The following is a 15,086-nucleotide window of genomic DNA, read 5'->3' as shown; positions in this document are numbered from 1 at the left end:
CATGCCAGAGGGCTTCCAAGTCACAAGAAGGTGCCGAGGGTTTCATTTCAGCTCAGCAAACATGCTGCTTCTCTCTTTTTTTTCTATGAATTTTAGTTGAAATTAAAATGACCTGAAATGACACAATCTATGGAACTATTGCATCAGTGACACTTGCAACTGTTTCATTAATAAAGAAGAGAAAACATACTGTAGGTGTAACCAGAAAAATTATAGTCCGGGCTGCTTATGCTCTGGCTTCCTGGATAATATTTGTTCCAGAGACGATGGATGGGAGACAACAAAAATACTGATGTTTCTTTTTTTTTAAAAAGTGACAGAAAACAGTTGAGGCCGGGAGCCGGAGCAGGGACTCCTTGCCAAATGTCTCCTTTGAAACGGGCCCCCTCAACAAGGCCGCTCTCTCTGCTAGGCAAAGAGTTGTGCAGGAAAGTATGCAGCCCTCTGTTTGCTTGAATTTCTTCCAACCTGTACTCTGGCCGGGCCCCAGAAAAGAGTGAATGTTTAAATTGTTTTGAGGGAAAATCCAGGAGTCGGGGGACTGGTGCTCAGAGAGATACGGAGATTCTGGAGTGAGGGTTTTGAGAAGATATGTGGTGAGTGTATTTTATTCAGGTAGGTGTGAAACAGAACAACATAGGGACTGAAGAAAACTGCAACATTAAACAGCAACAACAATGTCTGTGAGTGCATAAGGGGAAAAAAACCCAGTGTGCTGATAATACATGCATTTGGATTATATATTTCTAGACTGTGACTTGAATAATTTAAAGTTTTCTGTGACCTGCTCAGGGGCTACAGCTGCAAACTATTAATTTTGCAACAATCTGGCACGTTTACATTATATTTTTATACTCATGTTTATTACCATGCACCGCCCCTGTTAAATAAATAAATATATTTTCAAAAAAAAAAAAAAAAATACATGTGTCTGTGTTTCTTTCCACGCCTTCCTTTACAATATCTGAGCAACTGTGAAAAGATATTACTTCATAGGGCAATTTTCATTCATTTCATTATAGGTACTTTCTCTAATTACTCTCTGCAGACCGTAACTAAAGCTGTCACCAGCAGGAGGCAGAATTTTACCAGTATGTGTGTTTAGATGTTTTCAGTTATATGCTTCCTGCTCCTGGGCTGTTATTGTAAATACGAATATGGTCATAATGTCATGCCTGGTTAAGAAAAATACAAAAATAAAAATCTCACTGCACCATCTTGTGGTGCGGGGTGGAATTGCATGAAAGTACAGCCTGGCTCCAGCTCTGCTTCAGTAGATGTCACTTCATTACAACACACACATTTTGTACATCAAGTCCAGGTATGTAGTGCTATGTGTGATCACATGTTCACCCACTTCCATGCACATAGTTGAGCCTTTGCAGCCATGCTGGCACTTCTTTTTTTCAACTGTTGATCTAGCCTGATGCAGAGCCTAGTTAAGAAATGAAGTGTTTCTGTGCAGTAAAAGACTAAAGGCTTTTAATTTGAAATAGATATAAGCAGTGCCGAATGTCCATAAAGAGCATAATGCAGTAAATTTAATAGCGTAGAAGCAGATCAAAAGAAAACATATCTGAGGATTTCTTATTTACTCTGTTTTATATCAAACAGGAAGAAAGAAAAGCCTTAGCAGATGAGTGAGATACAGGTCAGTGACCACTGGATAAAATAAAGTGTCCATGTGAAAAAGCAACACTATTCCTAATTATTCCTCTAAATGAAAAAATGGTTGAAATAAAAGCATTTTATTTGTACTCATTAATGTTGACACCGGCAGCTACGTGCAGTTTGAAAGGTGGGGTGTTTTTTTTTTCTTTTATTGAAGTTACTTAATGCAGGAGCTTCAGTCCTGAGTCAGTGAACACTTTGAATGTCAATTTAACAGCTGTTTTCTGCGAATTATGATGAAAATTGCAGCAAATAAAAGGAACTTCAGCGACATTATAAACTTTTAACAACTGATTGAACCTGGTGGAGGATTACTCGCTGAGCTTATCATTTTGTCTGTTTTTTCTCTTAAATAATGCAAGAAACCTGTGGATCAAAAAGAGATGAGCCAGTTGATGGAGGAAAGATAAGATAAGATAAGATAAGATAGAACTTTATTAATCCCTCGGGTGGGTTCCTCTGGGAAATTCGACTTCCAAAAAGCACAGCAACGACCGAAGTTACAGTTACAGAATTGTTATATATATATGTATATATATAAATACACACACACACACACACACACACACACACACACACACACACACACACACACACACACACACACACATATATATAAATACAGAGACAAATATAAATAAAATATACAAAGGGGATAAATAGAATAAATAGGAATAAAAAATAAAAATACAAGTGAATTGCACATTTCAAGTATTGAGTCTATTGCACTGTTGACTATTTACAAAAAGTATTGCACAAGGTATTGTACAGTGAGGTGAAGAGGCACTACAGCTTAGTTGTTCCCCCCTCCTTTGTCCTCCTGTTTCCCCTCCCTCTCCCCTCCAGAGAGGAGTTAAACAGTCTGATGGCGTGTGGGACAAAGGAGTTTTTAAGTCTGTTAGTTCTTGTCTTGGGGAGAAGCAACCTGTCACTGAACAGACTCTTCTGATTGTTTATGGCCGTGTGCAGAGGATGCCCAGCATTGTCCATAATGTCCATCAGTTTCTTTAATGTCCTTTTCTCTGCCACTGTCACCAGAGTGTCCAGCTTCATGCCGACCACAGAGCTAGCCCTCCTGATCAGTTTCTCCAGCCTGGATGAGTCCTTCTTTGCTGTGCTGCTCCCCCAGCACACCACAGCATAGAAAAGTACTCCAGCAACCACCGACTGGTAAAACATCCTCAGGAGCTTCCTGCAGATGTTAAAAGACCTCAGCCTCCTGAGGAAGTACAGTCGGCTTTGGGCTTTTTTATACAGGTGCTCTGTGTTGCATGACCAGTCCAGTTTATTGTCCACCCACAGCCCGAGGTACTTGTACTTGTTGACCACCTCCACCTCCTCCCCCTCTATCTGAACCGGCAGTGGACCTTCTCTGGACCTCCCGAAGTCCACAACTAGTTCCTTAGTCTTTGAGGTGTTGAGTTGCAGGTGGTTTGTGTGACTCCATGCGACAAAGTTCCTCACCAGACTTCTGTACTCCTCTTCCTGATCATCCCAGATACACCCCATGATGGTCGTGTCATCTGCAAACTTCTGAATATGGCATAATTCAGAGTTGTAGCAGAAGTCAGAGGTGTACAGGGTGAAGAGAAGAGGGGACAGCACAGTTCCCTGTGGTGCTCCTGTGCTGCTGACCACAGTGTCAGACGTGATGTCCTTCAGCCTGACGTACTGTGGTCTGTCGGTGAGGTAGTCGGAGATCCAAGCCACCAGGCAGGGGTCCACCTCCATCCTGTTCAGTTTTTCCTGAAGCATACAGGGCCGGATGGTATTAAAGGCACTGGAAAAGTCAAGAAACAGGATCCTGACCGTGCCTTTTCCCCCATCCAGGTGTGAGTGGGCTCTGTGTAGGAGGTACAGGATGGCATCCTCCACTCCGACACCCGCCTTGTATGCAAACTGTAGTGGGTCCTGGGCATGTTGTACCTGTGGTCGGAGGAAGTTGAGGAAGAGCCGCTCTAGAGTCTTCATAAGATGTGACGTCAGTGCCACCGGTCGGAAGTCGTTCAGCTCATTGGGCCGGTTCTTTTTGGGGACCGGGACGATGCAGGATGTCTTCCATAGGGCGGGCACTCTCCCCAGTCGCAGACTGAGGTTGAGGTTGAGGAAACCAAATGGCTATTAGAAAAACCAGCAACAGCAGTTTTTGTTACTGGAATGACTGGGTTACTGAACTTTAGCTTCCCTTTATGCTCACTGTATTTGATTATTGCAGGGGTATGGAAGGTCTTAATCAAATAAAATATATTTATTAAACTCCTTTCACTCTTTGTTCCACATTTAATTTGCAGGATCTGGTTTATTCCTGCAGCAGTACATCTATGATTGAGTTTTTCCATTATTTTTATATAAACAAATTTGAAATAAGCATCTTTAATGGATTAGGTCAGGGATTTAAAACTCATTTTACAATATGGGCTACATACAGCTCACTTTGATTTTAAGTATGCAGAACAAGCAAAACTCCTTTTTTTGTCAGGGTAAAGATGTTTAACATATTTAATCCAACTGATTATAATAAAAAAGTGCAATTAAATGAGTAAATCTGGTTTTCCCCTTGTACAATACAGAAATGCTGCTGTAGTAAATGCAGTAAATATGTCAGGAAAAATAAATAATAACAGATAAACTTCTGGTAGCTCACTGCTCAGAAAATGTCCCTTCCTCCCCATGGACCTTTTATAAAAAAATATAAATTCTATAATAGATAGTGAACAAACAGGAACTTTTTGAACTTTAGTTGTTATTGCTTATCTATTGCTTAATTACAATGATGTTTTATGAATGGCAGTGGCGAAGGTCTTTATCAGTAGGAATTACGCCCTTTTCCAAAGCTGTCCAGTGGATCTGATTGGGTTCTTTCTCGGGCCGATCCGTGACTCCCGGGCCTTGTGTTTGACACCCCCTTACTTTAGGTAGCCTGCTATACAAACATTCTCCAGTAGGGGCCGCTGTAGCTCTGCACTGGCCGCCTTTCGGTCTCTCCTGTGCACAACCATCGAGTGTCGCTGTTTCCCCGCTGACACCTCGACAGCACGGCAGTGTGGTGGCAGGCAGGCAGCGTCAGCTGGCAGAGGACACACTCAGATCAACTAGTAATCGCCGTCGTCCCCCGCACTGCTTACGCTCTCCTCGACTGAAAACCCAACGACAGCACTTCCTATTTTCTACCGGGAGAGAAACTTTGAAGCCCGTAAACAAGCCATGCCGCTGGACGCGACAGCCCCGCGGATATAAGCGACACTGCGGAGCAGAAAGTATCTACGACCTCACCGAAACCACAAAGAAGAAGAAGCAGTCGGTGCTTTCTTTTTTCACACTCGGAGGGAAAGACGGCATCCGGCCTGAGAAGAAGCTCCGAGGTCGGGGACTCCGGTCGGACCAACGCGAATCGTTTCTGGTGAGAGTCCGCACATTTTCGCTGTGGGACTAGTTTCTGTGAACTAAACCACGCAGTTAGAGCAAGTTAGAGGCGCACACAGCCTGAACAACGTAGCAATGTTTACTTCACAGCCGCAGTTTGAATGCAGCGTTTGTTGTGTGTGAGCACTTCAGCCTGCCCCATTCACCGGCGAATGGCCACCTTTAACTAAGACAAACAGCGAGAGGAGCTCCGAGCTGGACGAATAACGACTAAACTACCTCTAGAGAGGGTTATAATTTATCCTCACTGCCACAGAGAGCTGCTGGTTAAATATCAAGTGTCAGCTTTGTTGTCAAATACCACCAAGAGCAGTTGCTCGTCAGCGAACTGTGTGAGGCTGGGGTTGTAAAAAACAGGAGGATTGACTGGCTGCTGTGCTTGTATCGTCTTGCACAGTCACTGCCCCACATTTCAGAGATGCCCAGTCTTTCTGCTCCACGCCCCCCACCCTCTCAAACTACCTGAAGCAGGGCACAGACCGTACTAGTCTCTGAGCTCACTGACAGCCATTACTGACAGCTTTAAGCCGTTTCAGCTGTTGTTGTGTGAAGGCCAAGACAGCAGCAGACAGAGAGCCTGCACGGAAAATGGTTGGAGAAACACCACTGCAGTTTGTTTTTTAGGGATCTCACCCTGAAATTGAGCTTCCAGTGGGTTTCTATGGGGAGTTTACCCGATTGTCATTGTGTAGCAGAGAATAATTGTTTTACAGGGAGACAGCATTGTTACAGCAAAACACCCCCTAAGGCACGTTGATTTCTGTGTGAAAGCACCCAAGTTGTCACCAACCTTACGGAGAGTGTGCTGACTGAGAGTACATGCTAACTCTGTATAGTCAAAGTTAATGCATCAGTCCTGCAAAACCAACCTCACTGCGGGCTTATTTCTGCTGGAAGTAAGAGAAATCCGGGGGATTGACTCTAATTAAGCTTTTTGCAAATGCAATGGAGTTTAAAGCATTTCAGACGGAACTTAGATAATAATAGTCACTTTACTAACAGACCTATCACGGGTGCTTATGGGAATATACCAACTTTTATGTAAAAAGTCAATCAAACTGATGTCTAACACTCAAGTTTATGTCAGATTGACTCTGGAAAACAAATAATAACTCAATAAAAGGCAGTTATTTTTTAAATCCATGGGTATGCTCAGCACCTAAAATTAGTTTAATTTGTAGAAGTGTATATAGAAATATCTGAAAAATATTCTCGTTATTGTTTTTTAGCACCTTTGCCAGTAAATGTTGTGCATTTCGTGTTTCAGTAGCTGAAACAGCTCACTGTTTCAGTTTTAGATTAACACGAGGAGCCGCTGCTTTCAAAATGGAACTTTATTCAGCACAGTTTTAGAAAAGCAATGCCTGTTTTACTTTCAGGCTTGGCACGCTTCAATATTGAGCAGCCAAAAACATGTGGCCACAAACTTCCGGGACAAAAAAATGATGATTGAGGTCACTTCTGACTGATTTTAGTAATACCCTGCAAAAAACAAACAACACAAAAACAGTGATATTCCACACCGTTTACAGTGTTTACTGATGGCTGCCACTTTCTCAGTTTCCTGTAAGCAGGTTTCACTTTGACAGACTCAAGCTGCTGAGCTTCCTCGAGCCACGGGTGTCCCTGAGGACCTTTCGAAAGTGTGTCTGCTTCGGGTTCGGTGCCCGCAGGAGGTCAGGGAGCTGCTGGAGGACAGTGTGCCCGAGGGTTGGCTTGAAGTGGGGTCGTTCCCTTGGTGAGGGCCGCGGGGATGGTGGCGGCAGGGTAACGTGATCCGCTGTGAAACAGCTGTAGCCACTCGGTGCTGATCCCTTGAGTCCCAGTGCAGATCAGATGATGCTCCAGTATGTGAATGGGTGGGTGTGTGAGAGAGAGCGAGGACTTGAATGCATGGGTTTTCATGCCTTCAGGGCATCAAGTCAATGCTTAAAGTCAATTTAAACCGAAATTCACTGACTTTTTGAGAGAAATTATTTTCGTATCTATTCAGTGTTTTGACTGATGGAAGAAGTCGTTCTTACCGATCTTCTCTGTGTGTGTGAGCTCAGGTTGAAGCAGCAGGTCAAGGCAGCTGGCTGAAGGTTAATGTGTCACTGCTCTCTGGGTAGCAGCTGAGGGCACCGCTCCTGTCTATAGATAGCCACGAATACAAACTTTACTTCTTTTCTCCGATGCGTTAACATAAGAGCTGCGGTGCAGGCATGCAGCCCCAGAAGACAAATGCTGATCCTTTCGAGTTTGACCACTTCCACACCCTCATTCTCTGTCTGTGTCTGAATCTGGAAGTGCCTGTCAATGCTAAAGACCCCTCTCCCCTCCTCCTCCTTGTCCAGCTTGGAGCCAGTTGGCTGAGAACCTGTGTGAGCTATATCAGTAATACCTTACAGCACATATCTGGGTCATCATCTGTAGCATTCATGTCTGAAACAGGTGAGGGACAAATATTGCCCCCCCCCCTTTTTTTTTTCTCCCTATCATTCTTGGCAGAACTTCCAGGAGCTGTTTAAACACTTGTTTTCTCTTTATTTGGAAGCACACATGTTCATTCAAAGTACTGCTGCAGAAGCGTTGCATATTTGAGATGCTTGTGTTCACGGAAAGTTGTGACGGCTCTTTAACAGAAATCCAAGTGAAAATGCTGCTGTTGGTTTTTTTCCTTGGGGGGGGGGTTATTAGCCAAATCTACCCCCTGCCTCTCTGGCCAATCCAATCTCAGCTTGGTTGTTCCTTCTAATCAGGGGCAGACTGCCGCTCAACACCTAATAAATAAATAAATGTTCTTCTCCCTTGTAATTACATTATCACTATTCATTATAGATTAAAGCAGTTTTCAATAATGACAACAAAGAATAAGCAAAGAAAAACAGACAGTAGGTAAAATTAACAGTAGGTAAAATTAATATTTTTTCCCCCTACAGACAGTTTTTTAGGCTGATGTGCAAGATGACTTAATTCAGAGGCTGAAGGTTCCGATGGGAGACGGAGAAATATTGTTTTGTTATCCTGCAAAACTACTTAAAATTACTTATAATATAGTTATTTCTTTGTTTCCTGCAAAAGCCTGTCTTGTTATCACCTTATTGCAGTGTGCCTGACTTTAAGTATTTTATGTAAATATACTTATTGTAAGTTGAAACAAAATACATTGAAATTCCATGTAATTCCATGGGTATTACACCCTTAGGCTACGTTCACACTGCAGGTCTTAATGCTCAATTCCGATTTTTTGATCAAATCCGATTTTTTTGTCTGCTCGTTCACACTACAAATAAAATGCGACAGCAAACGCGCTCTAGTGTGAACGCTCAAAGCGGCCCGCATGCGCAAACGAAGACGTCATACACAACGCGCTCTGTTTAGACCCAGAACAAACTATATTGTTTGACTGATGGCCTTAATATAAAGACTTCGGACTTCATGTTTCCCGATTTTTGCTTTAAGTTATTTTGTTATTTACATAATAATGTAGATAACCTAATAATGATCCTTATTGCTGTTTTAGAGGAGCGGTGCTTCAAAGGATAGTTGCAGATTTCTGTCAGAACCTGCAGGTTATGCAGTACAAATAAAATGTTAACGTTTCTCCAACGTTGTCTTCCCAGCAGTTTCACCGGATGGCCAGGAAGCGTTCGCGATGTCTTATCAGGCGCTTCTCTGGCACTGATAATTGGCGTCTGTCTTGTGTCAGTGACGTAAAAGACGGATTTAATGCGACTTGACCGTTCACACAGCAGTCGCTTTCTGAGACATCGGATATGTATCGGATTCAGTACCACATACGAAAGTGACCCAGATCGGATTTGAAAATATCGGATTTGTGCCGTTCACACTGTCATACCATGATCGGATATGGGTCGCATAGGGTCAAAAAAAATCGGATTTGATGCACTTTCGCCTGCAGTGTGAACGTAGCCTTAGATGTGGGCCGTATTTTAAAGTGTTACCAAAAGTTTACATAATGTCTGGCACTACGGATGACATGCTACTAGATTGGTTATCCTCTGATTCATTTGAGGCAAATTTGTTTCCCTTTAACCTCCTAGGACCAGGCGTCCACTTATGTGGACATCACATTTTGGGTTATTTAGACCAAAATACAGAATTTTGCTCTACAAGGGCCTGATATCCACTTACGAGGACATTATGCTGCTACTGTTCTATCAAAATTTTAAATGAATATGCTCATATGTGGCTCTCATTTTTCTTAAAAACAAAAATAAGGCAAAAAAAAAGAATCTGGTAATTCTTTGTTTTTACATTCATCGGGCCCCAATATGTCCAAATATCAAAGAGAAATTAAAAATGCATGCAGTGGAAGAGTTCGGGTCTTAGGAGGTTAATGAGAATTTATCAGTGCTTCGTAATGGTTTGCAAATTATGAAACCACAATACAGCTTCAACACTAGCAGAAAATAATTAGTTGAAAAAGGTATACTGCCTCAAACTACTGCCAAGTTTTGCTCGGCTGCTCTAATACACAACAATTTCTGGTATGTGGGCTGCATGAAATTACTAGAAAGACTTCTAGCTGAGAGTTTGTGTTTGCATTTTGATATGGGTCCTTCCATGAAAAGTCAGTGAGTCTCACAAAATTTTACCTCCATACTGTAAATATTTTTTGTGTTTGAGGTTTTGGAAGTACATCAGGGTTTCAGGACTGAAAAACACAATTGAACTCTGCTGCATCCAGATCAACTCCAAATGTCACAAGCTAAAGGCAAAAAACACAGTTTTGCACCGTGATCACCCCTGAGAATCGGTACCATGGGATATATCATAGCTTCACTGCACCATTTAATGCCAGGGACAGAAAAATTACATTTTTGCTAAGCTTTCAAAGGTCATATCAGCATGTGGGTTAGGGGTTAGGGGTCTGGTAAAACCAGGTTTAGCATATGGACGCTCTCACCTTCTAGCTGTGATCGTTTCCTTTTCTTTCGTACCTGAGCAGCTTTCTAATGTTGTCACTTTGTCTCGCTCTCAAACACCAAGTGTAAAAACGTAATCAAATCACGTTGAGCTTTTTTATCTTCCCAGATAAGACTGATTATATATAAAAACTAATATTGTGATAACCCCATCCTGCTGTCTGGGCTTAATTAGATAGTAGCCAGCTCTCTTTTAATAGCCATGAAAGGCTTTCAGGAGGTGGATGAGTACAGATGGGCAGTGAGGGGGAGGCTGACTGTCACTCTCTCTGATGCTAATGCCTGCCAACAAAAAGACAACAGGTGACTTGAGTCAGCCTCAGATCAGATGAGCCCACTCCATTATGAACAGAAGTGGGTAATAACCACGTACGAACAAAAGGTATTGATGTGTCTAAAGCGTTCAGTAAATTTTTAGTTTCATAATTTGACTCAAGTACAACATGTACTGCGATTACCTGTGCAGTTTTACTGTTTGTGTAAGTAGAAGAAGCTTCTTTCTGCTGCTCCCTTTAGATTAAATTATACTCCGATGCGGACACAGACAGCTGGAGACCCGATGGCCGAGTAGGCGTTCTTAAGTTCGCCGCCTGGGGCGCATTTATAGTTGGTGCATTGTAAAGCGTTGATTATACTTTCCACACAAAATTTATGGGATCCAAGCAGACTTGTGAACAGTGTTAACCGGGACATCATTCACAAGGGGTTGCCACGTGTTTTGATTGTGTACGTACAACCTCAGAAGGGATCTGTGTCTCCTCCAGGGATTTTCCACTTGTTAGGGGAAAAAATATTCTCTTTTTTGTTTTTATTTGGTCATCTTTTATTACAATGGAAATGATGCTAGTCTGCTGCCTGCCAGATAAAATCATAATCTTATGATCTCAGTGCCCTGCTTTGAACCAAGCTGGGTCCCCAAGGCTTATCTGTCACATTACATGCTGTCTTTTCATCCCATTCACAAACTGTTATCATGTCCGCTGTGAAAGCTGCTTAGTAAGCACCGGTTTTATTCAAATCGCATGCTTAATTTCAGAGTTATTCCCATGATGTACGCGTAATAAGGCCAGTTTTTGTTGTGATTTTATTTAAAATATTTTGTCGTTTTCTTCTTCTTCTTTTTTTTACAGCAGCAGGATTGGTGCATGGTTTTTATTCCAAGCGTCTCTGTTCAGCCTTTTAGTCGCTCGTGTGTCTGGATCTGGATGTTGGCTCTTTAGCAAAAGACAAAAAGGTTTTTTGTCTTTTTTTTATTATGGTTTTTTTTGTTGTTGCGTAACTTATGTTGCATTTGCGGGGTAGTTAATACTTTCCTCTGTTTCATCATGGCCCGAATCCAATCCGTCCTCTACACCTGCCCCGTAAACACTTTACTCACTGTTTGTGTATTTGCGTGGAGGGCCCGCCACATTAAGCTGCTCTTCACCAACTAGCATTAAGTGTAGGTGGGTTTTAATCCCTCTAACACAGAATCTGCATTACATCAGGCTCATTAACTGCTTTCTGCGAAGGTGAAGCACCGGTTTTATGTCAAGTATGGGGGCGTTAAAGGATTCCCGGTACTGTGATTGTTTCAGGACTGTCTCAGTAAAGAACAAAGTGGAAAGTGTAGTTAAAAATTGAACAAAATTTAAATGAAATAGATGCTTTTTTCCAATAAGTGATGATCTCCTTCACAGCAATATAAATCCCAGAAGACGGCAGTTACATGTTCTTGTTTCTGTAGGAGAGAGGCAAAGGTGAAAGTATTTCTACACTAACCGCTTAGTTAAGAGACTCTTCAGCAGCTGCAAGTGTGACTCCATATGGAGTAACACTCATCGTGGAGTGGGAGGGTTGTGGTGGAACGGAATTGGGGCCGTGCGTGTCACTCCATTAACCCAGGGAATATCCGAGCAGAGGTGAAACAGAGAGCAGAGCGACAAACAGCAGTTGAACACAATGTTGGGCTCAATTTCATCGGCTTAATGCAGTCATGGCAATTTAATATTTATAGTAATTCTAAAGCGGTTTACACTGGTGGTGTTTGTGGTTGTTTGTTTTATTTTTGCTCATGTACAAAAAATTTTCTTGTTAAATTAAACACAAACGGAGAGGGGTAGCTGCGGTTCACACTCATGTTTATTTTAGTATGCCACGTAAATGACGTTTAAAATCTAAAAGATAATTTTACATGGTTGTTTCTTTTTCCAAAGTAGCTCATCTTGGCTAAATATGCATACTTGCAAGAAGAAGATTGATGGCAAGAATAAAGTGTCATTTCGGCCTCACCTTTATTTGGTTGTCATCTTTGTCTTTTTCAAAACTTTTATAGCACCTACAGTAATTTCATTGAGTTATTATCAGCTTGACTAACAACCGTGACGTCACTTTATTGGACAAGCTTAAACAGAGTCTGAACAGGTGTCTTTAAGAGCAACCTGAAACACACCTGTCTGCACATCTGTTAAAGTGGCGTCGCCCACATCTTTGAGCCGTGACTGTATCGGAAAAGATGAGTAATGAAATAATTCCCGCGCTAGTATCGAAACGTGATGCACCGACATGCAGGATTGAAGTTAGTTATCCAATGCCTGATTTCTGGCAGTGTTGGCTCACAGAAGCAGCTTAAAGAGGAGCACGCCTGTCACTCAGGCTGCTTTAACCACAGCAGCAGCGTTGAATCTTATAAGATCTGTGGCCTGGTCTCTTGTTCCAACCTGACCTGTCCGTCTGTCAGCCCATCTCAGCTCTTTGGACACGTAGGTGACAATGTGGGACAAGTGTGAAAGCAAGGTGAGGGGAGGAGATGATGTGTGTGTGCCTGATGTATGATGTAAAAAAGGCAAATTCGATGACACATTTTGCCAATTTCAAACACATTTTAGCTTTAAAGCTTCACCTGCTGTGTGTGTGTGTGTGTGTGTGTGTGTGTGTGTGTGTGGGGGGGGGGGGGGGGGGGGGTAGCACGCCTGCCTGGTTGCCATGCTCAGTGCTCCTCAGCTCGACACCACGCACCACCCCACTACATCCCGCATCACTAGAAAAAGCCCACTTTTTACTGTGTACAATGCAACCTTTATGTAAGACCCACATAATGGAGCCAACTCCTTCACTCATGTCCTCATTGTCTTGGCCAGGTTGAGAAAAGGCTGCTCTTTAGAAAACCAGGGCTGAGCTCACCCGTGAATCATGCCAGCAGTCACGCTTGTTCTCTGTCGTCTTTTGTGAGGAAGGCTGCCAGGGAAGAGAGGTGGGTGTTTTCTCGGGGGCGCCCCCCGAGCTCCTCAAGGCATTGACCTTAGCTGGTTTACTGAACCCCGTAGGGGTCAGGTAGGGTTTGTGACCTGGAGTTTCCTGTTTGTGTCTGTGGCCCAGACAGCCGTCATCGTATGGCAGGGTTGGTGGCTGCATGGTGTGTGTAATGGTTTCGTGTGAAGTGCTTGCCTTGCGTTGCTGATGTAGGGGTTGGTGGGTTATCACAGCAGGAACTCTGGCTCCTACCTTTGTAAGTGGCTCATGATGATCAGCACAGCTACGACCGCAAAGGACTGAATCCATATGCGGCGAATGGTATTGTCGCACCACTGCAGCATCTAATGTCCCACTCTCTCTTCTCCCCCTCTACAAAGACACAGCCTCGCACACATGTGAAGATGTCAAGAGTCTGTAACATCTCAGGCACATTATGGTAGGATATTTGGATGGGGTGGGGGAGTGTGGGGAGAGGGATCGGAAAATCAGCATGCAGCAGTCTCCTGCGGTGCTCTGCATTTTCAACATGGAAAAAGCAGCGGGGGTTGCCGTGGCAACAAATCCCAAATCAGCACAGAGCGCACACCCCTCTGTTCCACACCCCCCTACCACCCTTGCAGCCGCCTCCTCCCCCCCCCCCCCCCCCCCCCCCCCCCCCCTGTCACCCTCCTCCTCCCTGGCCACCTCTCAGCAGATCGAGAGCTGCGACCTCAGACCGGCCTACTTAGGGGAGCAGGGATCAGGCTCAGACCAGGGATCATGTCCAAAGCTCCACTCTCGATCCCAGAGCAGGAGCATGTGCCAGCGGATACTGGTGCGCAGCAGACAGTCTTCCCTCTTCTCCTCCCTCTTCGTCTTTATTCTATTGCTGCCATTTACTTTGTACTCAAACCCCTCAGAAGGTGATTTGTATCCATAGTCTGCTAAGTAGCAGGTTTTGTCGTTTAAGAGATGTGCTTCTTCCAATCCCTCTCATATTCAGCACATTCATAAATTAAGAGCGGATTGTGGATATTACCGTGGAACTGAGGACAGATCAACTACAAAAGCCAAAAGTGAGAGGCCTGTCAGTTTATCCCAACTTGGTGCCACATAATCCTGATTTGAGCTTATCGCAGTGATTGTAATCACAACAAAGGATTTTGGCTGTCTAGAGTAATATCAGAATTAGTTCTGAAAAGATTGTGGTTATTGTTGTTATTGAATAATCTGTGAATTATGTTTTTTTCTGCTTGGTGATTGAGAAGTTCAGAGAACCCAAAGTAGTTTTTTTGTTTTTTCTTGTTTTTCAGACAAAGACGGTATTTAAAGGCGAACATATTTTCAGCTCCATAATTTTGTTCTTGGACTCTACCAGAGTAGCTTTTCACATGGCAGAATCATCTTTATTCATCTTATACTGTCTCATCAGTTCATCCATTAACTGAAACAAGCTGATTTAGCGCCTGTTCTTTAAGGCGGACCTCCCTTTAAGACAAACTTGTTCTGATTGGCTGCCCATACCACTCTCCCTGACATCATTGAACCAAGACTACAAAAAAAGCCTTTAGAGCAGTCTGAAGCCTGAGCTGACTTCATTTGTTTATTATCTTCCACTGTAAGACTTGTGTAAGCCCTTTCAACTCCCCTTTTTAATTTGCAGTGATAAAGAAGCTTGAGCAAGAAAATATTTCACATTTCTGCTTGATTAAACAGCTGAATCGTTTCATTACTCGCTAAAGAATCTTGATTGTGTTGATATTATTGTTTGTTGATTAAGTAATTGATTAAAACATGCTGTAAATTTTCTTTGGACTTTCGCCGATGAGTAATTCACTTCTTATCTCA

General features: G+C 43.0%; 1 protein-coding gene across 2 annotated transcripts in view; it reads left to right on the top strand.

Annotated features, from left to right (window-relative positions):
- The first annotated feature begins 4,690 nt into the window (after positions 1–4,690).
- The window catches only part of LOC101475021 (cyclin-dependent kinase 17), a 36,412-nt gene continuing 26,016 nt past the window's right edge, over positions 4,691–15,086 (top strand). For both annotated transcript variants that reach the window (XM_004567774.6, XM_004567775.6), the window contains exon 1: positions 4,691–5,071. The gene's annotated coding sequence lies outside the window, so the exon portion shown is untranslated. The remainder of the gene's footprint in view (positions 5,072–15,086) is intronic.

This window comes from Maylandia zebra, linkage group LG7 (genome assembly GCF_041146795.1).
Source record: "Maylandia zebra isolate NMK-2024a linkage group LG7, Mzebra_GT3a, whole genome shotgun sequence".
In the NCBI taxonomy this organism is placed as follows: Eukaryota; Metazoa; Chordata; class Actinopteri; order Cichliformes; family Cichlidae; genus Maylandia; species Maylandia zebra.
Note: the sequence above shows the minus strand (reverse complement) of the source record. Positions and strands in the feature narration are given on the sequence as shown.